Raw genomic sequence first — 14,967 nt, 5'->3', positions numbered from 1 at the left:
AACTTCCAGCTGACAACATTCACTAGTTAGGGCTTTGCACTACTACATAGTCCCCTGTGCCTGTCATTGCTGTCAAGTAGAGAATAATATGTAGAATAAGCAAGCATTATTTCACGTGGCAACCTTCTGGATTTCTGTTTCTGTTTGCTTTGACTTCTGTGGACTTGACTCCTAACTATGTTTGTACAACCAAATTAAACAACTGCCCGGAGCCCCCAAATGTGAAGCAACATGCTGAAGGTCACAGGACTAGGAGATTCAAACTCAACTGACAATTATTTTTAGTAACCTGTTGATATAAAACCACAGATTCCTAAACTTTAATTCCAAGGTCTCAGGCTATGCTAGCTCACGGCACCTCTGACTGCTGTAGCAGGTGCACTCCCTGCTTTCTAGTTTCATCCTCCCTAGATTTCTAGAACCTGGGCCTGTTTGTCATCTTTGTGTCACTTGTTATGTGTCCCCTGATTTGGCAGACTTCTGGAAAGAGGTGAATATCCATTAGTTCACCAAGTACTTACAAATTCCACTGATGGAATTTGAGAATACAAAGACACAGGACATGGTCCACAACATTGAGTTTACAGTTGAGTAGAGATGAGACCAAATAAAATTTTAGAGTATAAGGACGTGTATCAATCAGACAAGGTTCTCCAGAGAAACATAATCACCAAGACATATATGTATAAAGAGATTTATTGAAGGAAACCACTCACGCAGTTGGGGGCTAGAAAGTGAAGGCCAGCAGTATGGCAATACAGGCAGGGTTCTATGTTGCAACGTTGAGATTAAATTCTTTTTCGGGAAAACTCAGGAGTTTTTGCTCCTACAGCTTTCATCTAACTGGATGAATCCTACCTGCATTATTGAGGGAAATCTCCTTTAAAGTTGACATAATTTTATGCAAATGAATAAATAAAACATGATGATTTTATGTTAGCACATGTAACCAAACTTCACATGGGATAACATGGGGACACAGAGCATAGGCACTTAATATAGCCTGAAATTTTCAACAACACATTTTATGCTTTTGTTGGCTCTCTCCATCTAAGTGGCTTTGGTGATAGTGGCAAAAAATAAATTGGGTGTTTTGGAAAGAGGAAAAAAAAATCAGGGAGCATTTTTCAGTGTCCTTAACTCAGCTTCACTGAAGTAAGAAATGATATGTGTGCCAGCTCCCTGCCAGCTTCTACAATTCACAGTGCAAAGAGCTTTTTTCTATACAAGATAACTGCTAAGAGCAGCAAAACCCATCAGGTCACTTTAACCTGGCTCTCTCAGCCTCCTCAAGCACATGCCACAGACAGGAAAACACCTTAGCTCAACCCTTAGTCATCTCTTTCTAATAGCATCAATTTTTGTGCAGCCCTTTTAAAAACTACCATTTAAAAACTGCTTTTTTTTTTGTACTTCATAGGATACATATTATGGGAACTTCCTACCTAATCTGTCAGTGGTCCATCAATGACCTTTAGGTCATACATGAGGACAGTCCATATATATTCTTTAGGAGTGAGTCTAATGCTGATCCCCAAACTATTGTATAATAAAGACATTAATTAGATAGGTACTAAACAGAAGTTCTTCATTTATTCAGTCTCAATTTCATGTAAAAATATCCACGAAGACTACAACATTTCAGCAAGCTAAAGAGGTGATCCTGTGCCAAAGTCCATTTGGAATTTCTAACTCCAATGTCAATCATTTGATTTATTGGAACAAATTAGCTGCAGGATGAGTAGGAAAAGTTTCAACTTAGTCACTGTTTTTAGCAAGGACACATGGGCTACTCTGCCTGGAAACTCATACCCTTATTGCCTAGAAATCATCTACGTTAGCAGGAGTTGACATCTGTTACTCACTCCACTCTATCCTTCAGTTCCTTGCTTTCATAGGCATTTTGGAAATTACAGGTTTCAATTTTCAATGTAGCTTCAGATAAAGGAAGGAGAAGGAATGTGTCCCCTTGGATATTGCCATATTTTGGATCTGAAACATTCCTTAGAGATCCATGTTTTAAAGCTTTTATCCCCAGCTTGGTGCTATTGGGAGGTGGTGGAACCTGTAAGATGTGGGGCTTAATGGGAACTTTTAGGTCACTGGGGACATGTCCTTAAAAGAGGATTATGGGACTCTGATTGCTTCTTTTCTTTTCATGTTCCTCTGCCATGCTGTGTGGCTATGGTGCACTGCCTGGCACAGGCCCTAAAGCAACAGGGCCTACCAACCATGGACTGAAACCTCCTAAACCATGAACCCAAATAAACCTTTTCTCCTTAGAAACTGATCGTAAGGTATTTTTTCCAGTAATGGAAACCTGACTAATAGATGTACAGTCACCACCAAGAAAACACGGAGGCTGAGAGTAGAAGATCCCCAGGTCGTAGCAGATGCTAGAAGGAGTACAACACTTGGACAAAAAACATTTGTCTGATTCTAGCAATGCTAGATTACCCAAGAACTGGATTAGAAGATGCTCATGTGTTAGTCCAGCAGGCACTGGAATTGATACAAGGTATTCAAGAGGCCACCTCACTACAGGAACAGGTCCTATAAGCTCCCTATTGACAGAGAAGAGGACCACAGGTGTGTGAAACTCTGGGGTATACTTCCTAAGAACAAAGGGTTAGAGAGACATAAACCTGGCTTTAATTCCTAGCTCTATTACTAACCAGCTGTGAAATCCTAAGAAAATTACTTATATCATTTGGAGCCTCAAATTCCTAGCATATAACATAAGGTGGGATGTAGAGATTGTATGAGTTCAATAAGAAAATTACTATGTAGTACTTAGCACTCTTGTCTTAGACAAGGAAGTATTTAATATTTCATTTTTATTAGTTATACAGAGTAAATTGAGAAAAGGGGGAGGAATGAAGAAGGGAATATTGTGAAATATGCAAAAAAATTTTAAAAAGGAACTCCAAATACAAGTTCCCAAAAGAGGTACAAATGAACATAATTACAGAAAGCCTACTTGGTCATATGGATAAACTTGATCCCAAAATGTAGAAGAACAAGAGATGAGAAAAGTATATCATAGAATAAACAAAAACCGGATGAAAAATACAAACTTCCAATTATAGGTGTGCCCCCAAAATATCCCAGAAAAATGGAAGAAATACTAATTCAAGAAAACTTTCCTGAACTAAACAAAAGAACTTTTGATCACTGATACTAATTATTTCTATGCAAAAAGTGCCGCAGTCTGGCTGGGCACAATTCAGGAGCCACTTGTCAAAAGAAAGGAACTTTATTTTTAGAACACACCACACCACACAGCTCCTCAGGAAAAACCTTCAGAGCCCAACTGCCACCACCGGCTTCCCACAAGCCTCTCAACCTCCCCCACTCCTCCCCCACTCCTCCTGCTCTTGAGGCCGATTGGCTGGGTTGTGTGGGCGGAGCCAAAAAAAAGTCCCCCAATGAGAAGCTCCATGGTCTGAAAGGGCGGGGAAACAGCCCAATGAGCATCACCGCAGAGGAGCCAATCAGTTGGCAGCTAGAAGTTTGCTGGGGCTGCTGTGAGCCAATCATTAGCTGGCAGCTGGAAGTTTGCTGGCAGCTGGAAGTTTGCTGGGGCCCCTTTCGGCTGTGGCTCTCAACAAAAAGAGTTCAATTAGTAAGACATATCCTTTAAGTCTTTTAAATTTTGCACAATTAGATTTGGAAAATAACACACAGAAGAATTATTACTTACAGTTATGTCATTCAAAACCTGGAAAAATGCAAGAGGACAACAAAAACTATTAAGGAGTTCAGAGAGATGACTGAAATAAATGTATAAAAATTAATATACAATTAGAAAATATAATGGGAAAAGGTCTTATTCATAGCTGCAATATTGCAATTAGTAATTTATAAAGCAATGAAATGTAAGTGACCAGATTTACAAAAAAATCATACAGGACCTTTAGAATGAAAACCATAACATTCTCCTCAGGGATACAAAGGAGTTCTAAAATGATTCTTTCCTGGGGAGGCCAAGGCAGGAGGATAGCAGGTCTGAGGCCAACCTCAGCAACTTAGGCTGATGCTGTGTAAAAATAAAAGATAAAAAATGGACTGGACTGGGGACGTAGCTCAGCAGTAAAAGCACCTCTGGGTTTAATCCACAGTATGACCAAAACAACAACAAAAATCTTCATCAAATTCATGTAAACATTTTCCCTTCATGCTCTCAAATTCAAAATCATATATAACAAAATCTTATTAAGAATTTTTTAGAAACTCCACAAAATGTTTTTTAAAGTTTTTAGGGGAAAAAGACAAATAGCCAGAAAAGAAATCAGAAATGAAAATTATCTGGAACCAGTCTCAACAGGTAGGAATATTTTTCCAGTGTTAGAGTTACTAGAGTCCCACGTCCCCAAGTGTAAGTAGATCAGTGGAATGTAAGTCTAGAAACACTTCCCACACTTCTGGGTGATAAAAATGGGTTCCAAATGATAAAGAGTTTACTTGATAAGAGAACTGGCTACTCAGTAGGAAAAAAAAACTGGCTTATGACTTCACTTTTCATATCAAAAATATCTTATGGTTCAAAATTTCAATATAATAAGTAAAAAGATATAATAGAATATTTTTCTAAACTTGAGAGATGAGAGACTCTTATGGTAACCATTACTTAAAGTCTCTAACTATAAAGGAAACAGCAAAATGGGAAAAGATCTCCAATAATAAACATTAATATTAAACCTAAATATGTGGATCTCCTTTGATCCATTATTTATCTCATAGGAATTTATTCCTAAAGAGCTAGACATGTCTGTAAGGACACGTCAAAATGATTTTCATTACAGCATTGCTTATCATAGTAAAATATTGGAAACAACATAAATTCTCATCAGTTGAGAGATTAAAATGCTACTACATTGATATAATGCAATACAACATAGCTATTGTGATAAGGTAGAACCATAGTTCCTAACACAGGAGTATGTTCAAGGCATAGTATTTAGAATATTAAAATTAAGGGAGCTCATAACCCACTTGAATCAAAGTGTGAAATATGATATATCAAGAACTATGTAATGTTTTGAACAGCCAACAATAAAAAATTAAAAAATAAAAAAAAAAAATTAAGAAGCAGGTATAGAATGTGGGTAGTATACTTCCACTTCTATATTACTATTTTGTGGGTCAAAAGATGCTTTGTAGATGTTTATCAAAATAATTTGTCTTAGTGTTGGGATTATAAATATTTCCCCAATACTTATACTTTTCAGGCATTTTCAAATATTATTTTCTAATTAAAAGTTATTTCTGTTAATTAAGCTAAATTCTGAGAAATACTTTCATAGATCACAAATATTAATGGGATTAAGAACTTAACAACAAAAATAAAAATAAATGACTGACTCCCAGGAGTGGTGGTGCATACCATGCCTGTAATCCTAGTTACCTAGAAGGCTGAGGCGGGAGGATTGCAAGTTTGAGGCCACCCTGGTCAACTTAGCAAGATCTAAATTTTAAGATCCAGTCTTAAAATTTAAAAAGGCTGTGAGTATAGCTCTTTACTAGAAGAATACCCCTGGGCTCAATTGCCAGTACCACTAAACAAATAGATGAATAAATGAATAAATAAATAAGTCTAAATCTCAAAATACTTATATTCATCTTATCCTCTGTAACTGTATATCTGCAGATTTAGAACTAGTTCTTACCTCTGCTGATAATTTATGGATTATTCTTCAGACATGCTCTGAAAAAAATTATAGCATATTTTTATTACATTTACACTAAATGGATCAGAATTATTTCTTTATTTTTATTATTGTTTTTAAAATAATAAATTATCCTTCAAAAATGCTGCATTTTATTTTAAATAGATAGAGCATTGTTTTGGTGATAAGAACTATATGATCTTGGGAAAAAAATTTGTGTTCACATTCCAGTAATGAACTATGAGACTTTACTTGTGGTTAATATAAAACCCAAGATGAACTTTGGTTTATCAATTTGTTTTGGATGTTTATTTTGATTGCAGCTCACATTTGAAATCCAATTGTAAGCATCATTTCTAATCAAAGCACTTTTAGTAGGTGTGACCAATGAATGTTAACAAGACTGAATCCATGTATTATTTGGTGAAATATTATTTTGCTCAAGAATTAACACTGTAATTCTGTTTCACAGTTTATCCATGTAATTTGAGTTTTTACATATCCTGCGGTTCCTTTTATCTGAGAGTAGGTTTTTGAGTTTATTAGCTGGTTTCACTTAGTGTTGTTTATGGGCCTATTACTATAGCTTCTAAGTGCTTCTCAGAACATGTTCCTTTTATGTCTATCAAACTACATTTCCACATAAATGGAAACTCTTATGTTGCTGGAATTCTTTGCCTCTTTATTGTCAGCCTGCTTGTTAACCAAATGAGGAACACTATTTTCCTGAGTTTTATTCTACCCAATGGTAGGCAATTTCTCAGGATTTTTTTTTACAATGAAAAAATAATAACTGTATTCACACTTACAAATGTATTTGCATCCTTTTGTCCAATTTTCACATTTCTTTGGAAGTGACAACTGTTCTTACTAAGCATAATTTCTTCAAATTCCACTGTTTTGGCCTCTTCATGAACGTTGCTTTATTGATTATCCTGAGTCCTGAGTCCTCTCCCTAAAAAAACAAACATCTCAATTTCTTTCCCATCCTAACTTCTAGAATATTATTCCTGAAACCCCTTAACCCTTCTCAGTTTCTTTTGCAAACATTTCTTCCACCCACCCCTTAACTGTTTTACTTTCTGATATTTTACCTCTATACACCCCCCGCCCCCACCGCTGACATCTGAACCCAGGCCTCAGCTGTATGTTGATGATCCTCAAACCTTATTTCCACCCTGTTCTGTCACCTAAAATCCATATATTTAGACGACCACTGGTCATCACGTAGATATTCCACAAACTACTCAAAATTAGTATGTCCTAAAATGAACAAACTTATTCATCCTCCTGCTATTTTTTTTTATATCAGTGAATGAAGACAACTTGTATGTAGCTAGTCAATCCTAACAGTCGTTCTCAATTCTTCCCTCTCCCAAGTCCCCAGTATAGACTGGGGTGCCCAATAGAAAGCAGCAACAAACACTCAAGTTCTTGCAAGATCTTAGCAGCTGCAAGACCAGGGGAGGTTGACTTGGTCTCTGAACTACCCTGGGCTCCATAAAAACACTAGGGAAGAATTTTCAAGGATCCATGCCCTGAAGCAGACACTAGAGTCACTAAAATAGCAAAATTTACACCCATTACTATAACTGTGACCTAATTTTCCCTATCCCCAAGCTCCTAGGAGGTGAGAACTGAGAAAATATAGGTTGCACTCCTTGATTAGAGGGAGGGAACAGCAGCTTCCAGAGCAGAGGTACTTATAATCATGGTCTTAGTCCATTTTGACTGTTACAACCTAACACTTCAGACAGCTTGGCTTATAGACAACGTAAGTGTTTTTCTAATAGTTCCTAGAAGCTGAGAATGTCAAGGTCAAGGTGCCAGCAGATTCAGTGTTAGGTGAGGACACACTTTACGGCTTTGTGGTTCATAGCAGGTACCTTCTTGCTGCAGTCTCATGTGAGGAAGAGGAAAGTACACCTTGGACACTCAGGACTTAATCATCCGCAAAGGCTCCACCTCCTATTGTCATCTCCTAGTATCACCTTGAGGGCTAGTATTTTAATATATAAATTTTGGGGGTTTGGGGCAGGCCCAAGAGAGTTATATTTAGGTTCTCTAACCAAGACTTCCTGCCAAGTAGATTTTAATATGTAGTCAAGGTCATAAACACCCTGTTTCAGTATATTACTCGAGGTCATATATATCTGCTTGTGAGATATATATGTAACCGTTGGCACTGGGCCTTCTTTCTTGCACATAGAAAAGCCTATGGAAAGACTCAGAGGGCTGTTGCCACCTTCAAATAAAGCAGGCCTACTATCCCAATGGCACCTCACATCTTCTTTCACCTGCTGGTATCCTGAATCTGTTTCCCAGGGTCTGAGCCCCTCAAGGATGGAGGGTGGGAGATACAAACATTCAGACCATAGCGATGCCAGACACAGGAACTTTGACTTGATTACAATATCAACAAAGCCAAGTCAGGTGAGAAACATAGAGGGGTGGCTTTCGTTAGGGCTTCCATTTGAGGAGGGAGACAACACTGACAGGAGCTCCTCAGTCTGGCTACTTGAACAAAGGGAGAGAGCTTTATTTATGTGAAAGGGGTGTTTGCAAGGGGCTGAGGTCAGCCGGTCAGCCTGGGGAGGAATGTTAGTTTTCCTTATAGATACTGCATCCTGTAAAAATACTTCTGCCTGTGATAAGGGTAGATTGCCATAGCTGTTAGGAGAACATGTAGGTGGGAAATGGAAAAGAACAAAATCATAGCAAGTAGCAAGTTAATGGCCCTGGGAATTTCCCATTTTGATGGCTCCTCAACAGTTTTTATTCTTGATGTTGTTTGTCCTGGCAAAAGCTTCCTGGCCCTAGTGATGTACTTGGTCTCTGAAGCTGGTAAGGCTGTTCCAAGAGGATGTTTTACGCACATACCAAGCTTTTAGTAGCTAATAATCTATGAATGAGGGTGGAAGAACAGAGAAAAGAAAAAAAAAAAAAAGAACTTATACTATCTTTTAATAGCCATCAGTCCGTGAGTTAAATAAAGCCCAGGAGTGTCCTTGACCTGTATCCCTTTGGTGGTCTCTGTGTCAATAGCAATCACCTGTTTCCTGATTTTAATTATACTTGCTCTTTGACCTCATTCAGTCCTTCTATTCATTTAATCCCTTATTACCCCTTAGTCTAATGACTTAACCACCTCTCACAGCCCACCTAGCCTAGGTTGATCACTGGAACAACATCCAGTGGTATGGATCAGCAGACTTTTACAAAAAGCCACTTACTGAAACCTAATCCTGGATGAGATCCATAATCTACCTCCCACTTCTAGCTTTTTCACCACTTTACTTCATACGTCCAAGCTCTTGCCAATAAAATGTAGCATATTCTTCCAGCTTTTGTCTCCAACTGACCCTTCCAACCCAGCATTCCCCTGCCTCTATTTTTTGCTCATGACATGTTTTCCCAATTTAATACCTTTTCTCCAAGTAAGTCTGAAGATTAATCACTTGATTAGTTTTAAGATGATCTGCTTATATCTTTGTTGCAGTATTTAGAAGATGAGAAAGACACTTTCTCCCTTGGAATATAAGTGGAATGTGGGAGTCGCTATTCATCAGCTGTCACTCCAACCATGAGTGAAAGCCAGATTGCTATAAACCTCACAGTAGGAAAGAAAATGGAATGGGGGAGGTTTAGTATGACAAGAAGTTGCTCATCATGGAAAGTGAATATTTTCATTTTTCAGTTTAACTTTCTTTTCTGTGTATGGAGATTGAATCCAGGGCCTCATGCATGCTAGACACATGTTCTACTACTGAGCTACATGCTCAGCCATTAACTTTTTTGTACTAGCACTTAAGCATCTTGATAGAGGGGATAAAAACTAGAATGTTGTTAGTAGAAGACAAGCACTCAAATGTTTTACGAGTGAAAGTTATAACAATGGGTTATAACTTATAAAATTGTCTCTCCCAATACAATGTATATGTATATGTGTGCATGTATACACATATGTGTATGTATGTATATTTGATTTAAAATTTCAATTAAATTATGTATAATAATTTAAATTATATATAATGTACTGGTTTGTACATTAACTGTAAAGTAGAAATTTGACACTTGACATTGGATCAAGTATGAAAAAGTTGGCTTTATGTACTATTGTAGCTCAGCTCTGGGTATGGCCATCTTGCTTCAAAGAAAATGTCACTATCAGTGGCTAAAGGGAAAATATCAAACTAAAAGAATAACAGTAAATCCAATCCATTGAGACATTTATTTAATATTTTGTTTGGGTGAAAGAAGAATCTGCTTTTCTTAACCTTACTCCATTTTTACTTTAAAACTTTTAATAGCATAATTCAAATTTATATTCTAAATACTGAAAGTACATAACATAGGTCAGCATTAATTTTTAAAATGTCAATTTGACTTAGTAGGGAAAAAAAAGCAACTGATGTGCTTCAGTAATAACTTCCACTTGTTTTATCTTGTTACATTAAAGCTTGCAATTCTATTTAATTGGCATGTAATTTAATTGCCACATAAGTTATTTAATTATATACTATAAATGGAAAATGTTGTTTATAGGCAATGTATCTCTTTTGTTAAAATTTGGGATACTACATCTTCCTCTAGCTTGTGTTCTTATGTATTCTTTCATGTTGATTATTTGCATTGTATGTTGAGCTATACCACGTTAACTGATTTTATCATTGTTTACAATTGTGTATGTTTATGTATGCATTTGTAAATATTGTGATATTTTAAAAATGAATTGGGAAAGCCAAACTTTAATCTGCTTTATTAGTAAAAGCACAAAAGACCTGAGTTTCTCTCTTTGTGGAAATGATAATATCCCAATAATTCACACAGGCTGCTTCTTCAGGATAGCAGGCCTTCCCTCCATCCTTTGCCTATTCCAGATATTCCTTTTGAAGCTTTACCTTAAGTGTTAATTTCTCTGAGAAAGCTTTTCTGACCTCACTAATGGTCAGGTAGCTTTTGTCTATGTTCCTTTAACCATGACAATCTGGAGTCTGGCAAAGCCAGGGGAGAGTCCCTGTGGGGTGATGTTGGGCCCCAGCACAGTAGCCTTAGGAAGACTTAGGCTTCTGGGTTGTAAAGAGAGAATAATGGATATTTAATTGTGTTGCTGTGAAAAATACATTCGATAAGACTATGACTTTGCACAATGCTCGGCACATAGAAAACCTTTGAACATTTTAGTTTACTTTTTTGTTCATTCAATAAATAAAGATTGAATAAATGGATGGGTTACTGTTATCTATTGATTTGTCTGACTTCCACTGTTCTGTTTATCTATTCAGGATTGAGTCTGCAGACTTTTGTTGAATGTAATATGGAGAATAGTACTTGCCACAGGAAGTGGTTGGTAAATTGTGAAAACCTCTAGCTTGGTACTTTGACTAAAAACTTTCATAAATACTTCAGATGAATATTACTTATTTAATAGGTATTTGTTAAACACCTACTCTGAGCGAGGGATTGTTCAGCAGGAGGGTGTACATCTGTGACCAGGTTTCTGATTTCATAGAATTTGCATTTCGGTGGAGAAAGGCTGATGATAAGCACATAGGTAAGTACAGAGCATGACAGATGATAAGTGCTATGCAGAAATATGCCACAGAGGAAGGAGGAAAGAGAGTTTTGGGAGCAGTTGCTCTTTCATGCAGCATGTTCACAGAAGTCTCCTTAAGAGGATGATAATTTCAGCAGAAGACCTAAAGGGAATGAAAGAGTTAATCACACGAACAGGTATCTACACAAAGAGCTTTCCAGGCAGCAGGAAGAGTAAATGCAAAAAAGGCAATAAGGAAGGAGTATGCATGGTGTGCTGCAGAAAGAGCAAGGAACTGGTCTGACTTAGGTAGAATAAGGACAGCAGTAGGAGATGACATCAGAGAGGCAGCAAGGATCTTTGTACACCAAAAAAAAAAAAAAAAAAGAATCTAGAATTTCATTCTGAATTAGATGGAAAGTGTGCCCATTATCATTTAGATGTGGAAATAAAAAACGTTCTGCTATTTCAAACAAAATGTGGTTTATACAGAGTAGGGTGCAGAGTAAGAGTAGAGGAATGGAGTCCATAGGCTGGGGTTCCAGTAATAACTCCTAGAACAAGCCTTTAAAGTGACTTCCAAGCAGAGTTGCTATCTCTGCTCCCATCTAGAGGGTGTGGAGTTACAAAGACCCCTTAGTTGCCAATAAGGATTAGCAGACCACTGACAACATCACATTCACTTGACAAGAGTTAGCTCTGGGACATCAGAGCACCAGTACACAAAAACTCAGTGGCCTTGCCACTTTGATTACCAGCAGCAATGGTCAAGTGGCAGGAAAGTGGCCCTGCTCAATTTTTGTCTTTCAAATCTTGCTTGAATGACTGAAATTAGGAGAAGTTAATTTCACTGCAAAATTTAGTATTCCAGCTTTTGCTACACAGGAAGTAGACTAAAATGAAGCTCCAGTAGATACTAGATCCAATCACTGGCTACCCACTTGCTCTTCACACTTGTAGCCACAGGAGGATATTGAAGAAATACAATATCTCGGTTGAGGCATCATAAAACCACGCAGGCTGCTTTATAGAGAAGAGACAATGGAAGAGCACCTGGGAGGCCATTGAGATTACCCAATAATCTAGTAAATGTTATAGTGTAATCCAGTAGTTTTGGTGTAATCTTGAGTTCAGAAGAAATATTATAATCTAGCCCAGCTCACTCATTCATTCATTCAGTAATTTATGTATTTTGTAATAAAAAGTACTGCATCTCTAACCCTTGAAGAAATCTTTCTGTGTGATCTTATTCAAACTGAATAGACCTTTCTGTAAAACCCACACTGAAACATGTATGACTATAGGAATCAAGGCTTAATTTTAAACATCTTCCCAATGATGATTACCTACATCAAAATATTTAAATACAATTAAAGTAGTTTTCTTTCACCTTCTCACATCAAAAGAGAAATTACTATATCTGTATTTTAATATATCTGGCTGCGTATCAAGCATGTCAAAACTTGTAGGAAGGCCAGTTACAGACAATTACCTCCTCATAGGCTTGATACGGGAACAAAACCCCTTGCATGCTGGGCAATGTAGCTTATTTATATATCCCTCAGGAAAGCTCATTATTTTGTAGATTGGGATGTGGTCATCACTCTCATGAAGAAATCAAGATTATGTAGCCAAGGATGACTCTTGTAAGAATTTGAGTTTTATATTATATTCTGTATATGAATTCTTGAAATTCATCTAAACTGATATAAAATTCCAAAATAAAAATAAATGCTACCTGATGGTATCTAAATTAGTCTCTGAAAGAAATGTTAAAGATATAAATGCAGGTGATTAAAAATGGACTTTATAAAAACGTAATTTTTATTTTTTAACCAAATACATTTATAAGTAAAAATAATTCATCTTACTTGTTTAGTTTTTATAACATATGTATTCCCAGCTAATAGTTTTAACTAGATGGCAACATTAAATCACTTTATGTTTCAACTTTAATTCCTTTGTTCCTTTTTTTAATATATTAAGATAATATTAAAATATGTTTTTTAAGAGCACTGTCTATATAACAATTGTTATTCTAGAATCGTGAATTAAGTGAAACAATTTTAAGACTGCATCTTTGTACACAGTACCCAAAGATGGAAAAATGTGTGTGTTTATGTGTATACGTGTGTGGGTGTAAAATTTGGGATTGGTAATTTAATAATGATCTGACTTTTCTTCTTTTTTTTAAGTTTCTATATATTTTAATGTACCTATTAAAGAGTGATATTATATTGCCAGGGTAGTATGATACAGATGGTTAAAGGTATAATGTTATGCTTTAAATCTGCAAGTTTATGTTTTTATGTTAAAAGTTACTTGAATTAAGTAATCTATTCTCACTATTCAGCTGTCACAGGTCAAATATGTTTATGAAAAAGACATTTTTACTTGTACATTTCAAGAACACTTCCTGGGTGGAGCCTATTATTAAAGTAGATGTGCTATAAATAAATGTGTAGGTGTGTGCATATATTGTATGCCTATATATAGGTAAAGATACACACACACACACACACACACACACATATATACACTTTAATAGCTTGGACTGCCTGTTTCTGGAAGACAAGGGATTTATATTATTTTCAACATATTTATCTTTGATGGTAGCTTGTACATACAAACACTCAGTAAATATTTGTTGAATAAAAGTATACAAGCGCACGTCCTTGCTTGATAATAGGCAAAATGTATTCTTTAGTTACTTTGACACCAAGGGAAATCACATTCTCTTCATTAGATTTAATTTATCAATTTATAATTATAGCTGTTCATTTAAAAATTTTACACCTTCCTTTGAAAAAAAAATGTAATGATTCAACTTTCCCAAGGATCTTAGGTGCATTTGGGAGGGGGCACTTATGAATTGTTATAAATTGGTATCTCTGAGCCTGTGTTTCTAAATTGCACTCAGTAAATGTTGTTTTCAGGTGAGATCAATATTTCTTGAATGTCTCCAAATTTAGTTTATAAAAGTGTGCTTGAATCTGTGGAGCAATTATGCTCTCGTGATGTGAGATGCTTTAACTTACTCCTAGGACCACATACCAACAAAAGAAAGACACACAATAAAAAGCTGGACTTCCTTTAAAGAAAGGTTGCTTTTACTTGTAACCATACAAGCATAAACAACCTTTTAAAAGTCCGCCATCTTTCTCCAGCCACATCCAGACATCTGCTGGCTGATGCCCTTTCCTAAAGCCCTTTCTCCTTCCCTTCCCTAATTCAGGTACTGCCCTCTCCAGGGCTTTCTCAACAGCTTCTTGTTTACCTTCCTTACCTTAATTAGTCTCCCTCTCCTTACTTCACATGGCTGTCAGGATGGTTTTTCTATTGTGAAAATCTAATCACATCACTGTCATACTTACATATTCTAATGGGTCCCTGTAGCTTAGAACCCAGAACTCAAACACACTTCTGGTCAGTAAACACACACCATGGGCCTCTCAGTCTTGGTCACATGCTGATTCTTTTGTTTTTACTGTGTGATATCTTCCCACTTCCTGCCTTGTTGCCTCATGAAACCTATTCATCCTTCAAGATTTCAGCATTCCCTCCTCTGTGAGGCCCTCCCTGATCTAAGAGATCAAGTCATCTGGAGGTCCCATAGAATCTTATATGAGTATCCAACCCGATCTGACATACGTGATTATAGATGGGTGTGTAGATAGATTTTTTCCCCCTAGGAGTCTGTGAGATTCTTGAATGTAAGGATTATACCTTCCATTATCAATCATTTCGGTGCCTGTCACAGGG

This window comes from Marmota marmota, unplaced genomic scaffold, assembly GCF_001458135.2.
Source record: "Marmota marmota marmota unplaced genomic scaffold, marMar, whole genome shotgun sequence".
Lineage (NCBI taxonomy): Eukaryota > Metazoa > Chordata > Mammalia > Rodentia > Sciuridae > Marmota > Marmota marmota.
Note: the sequence above shows the minus strand (reverse complement) of the source record.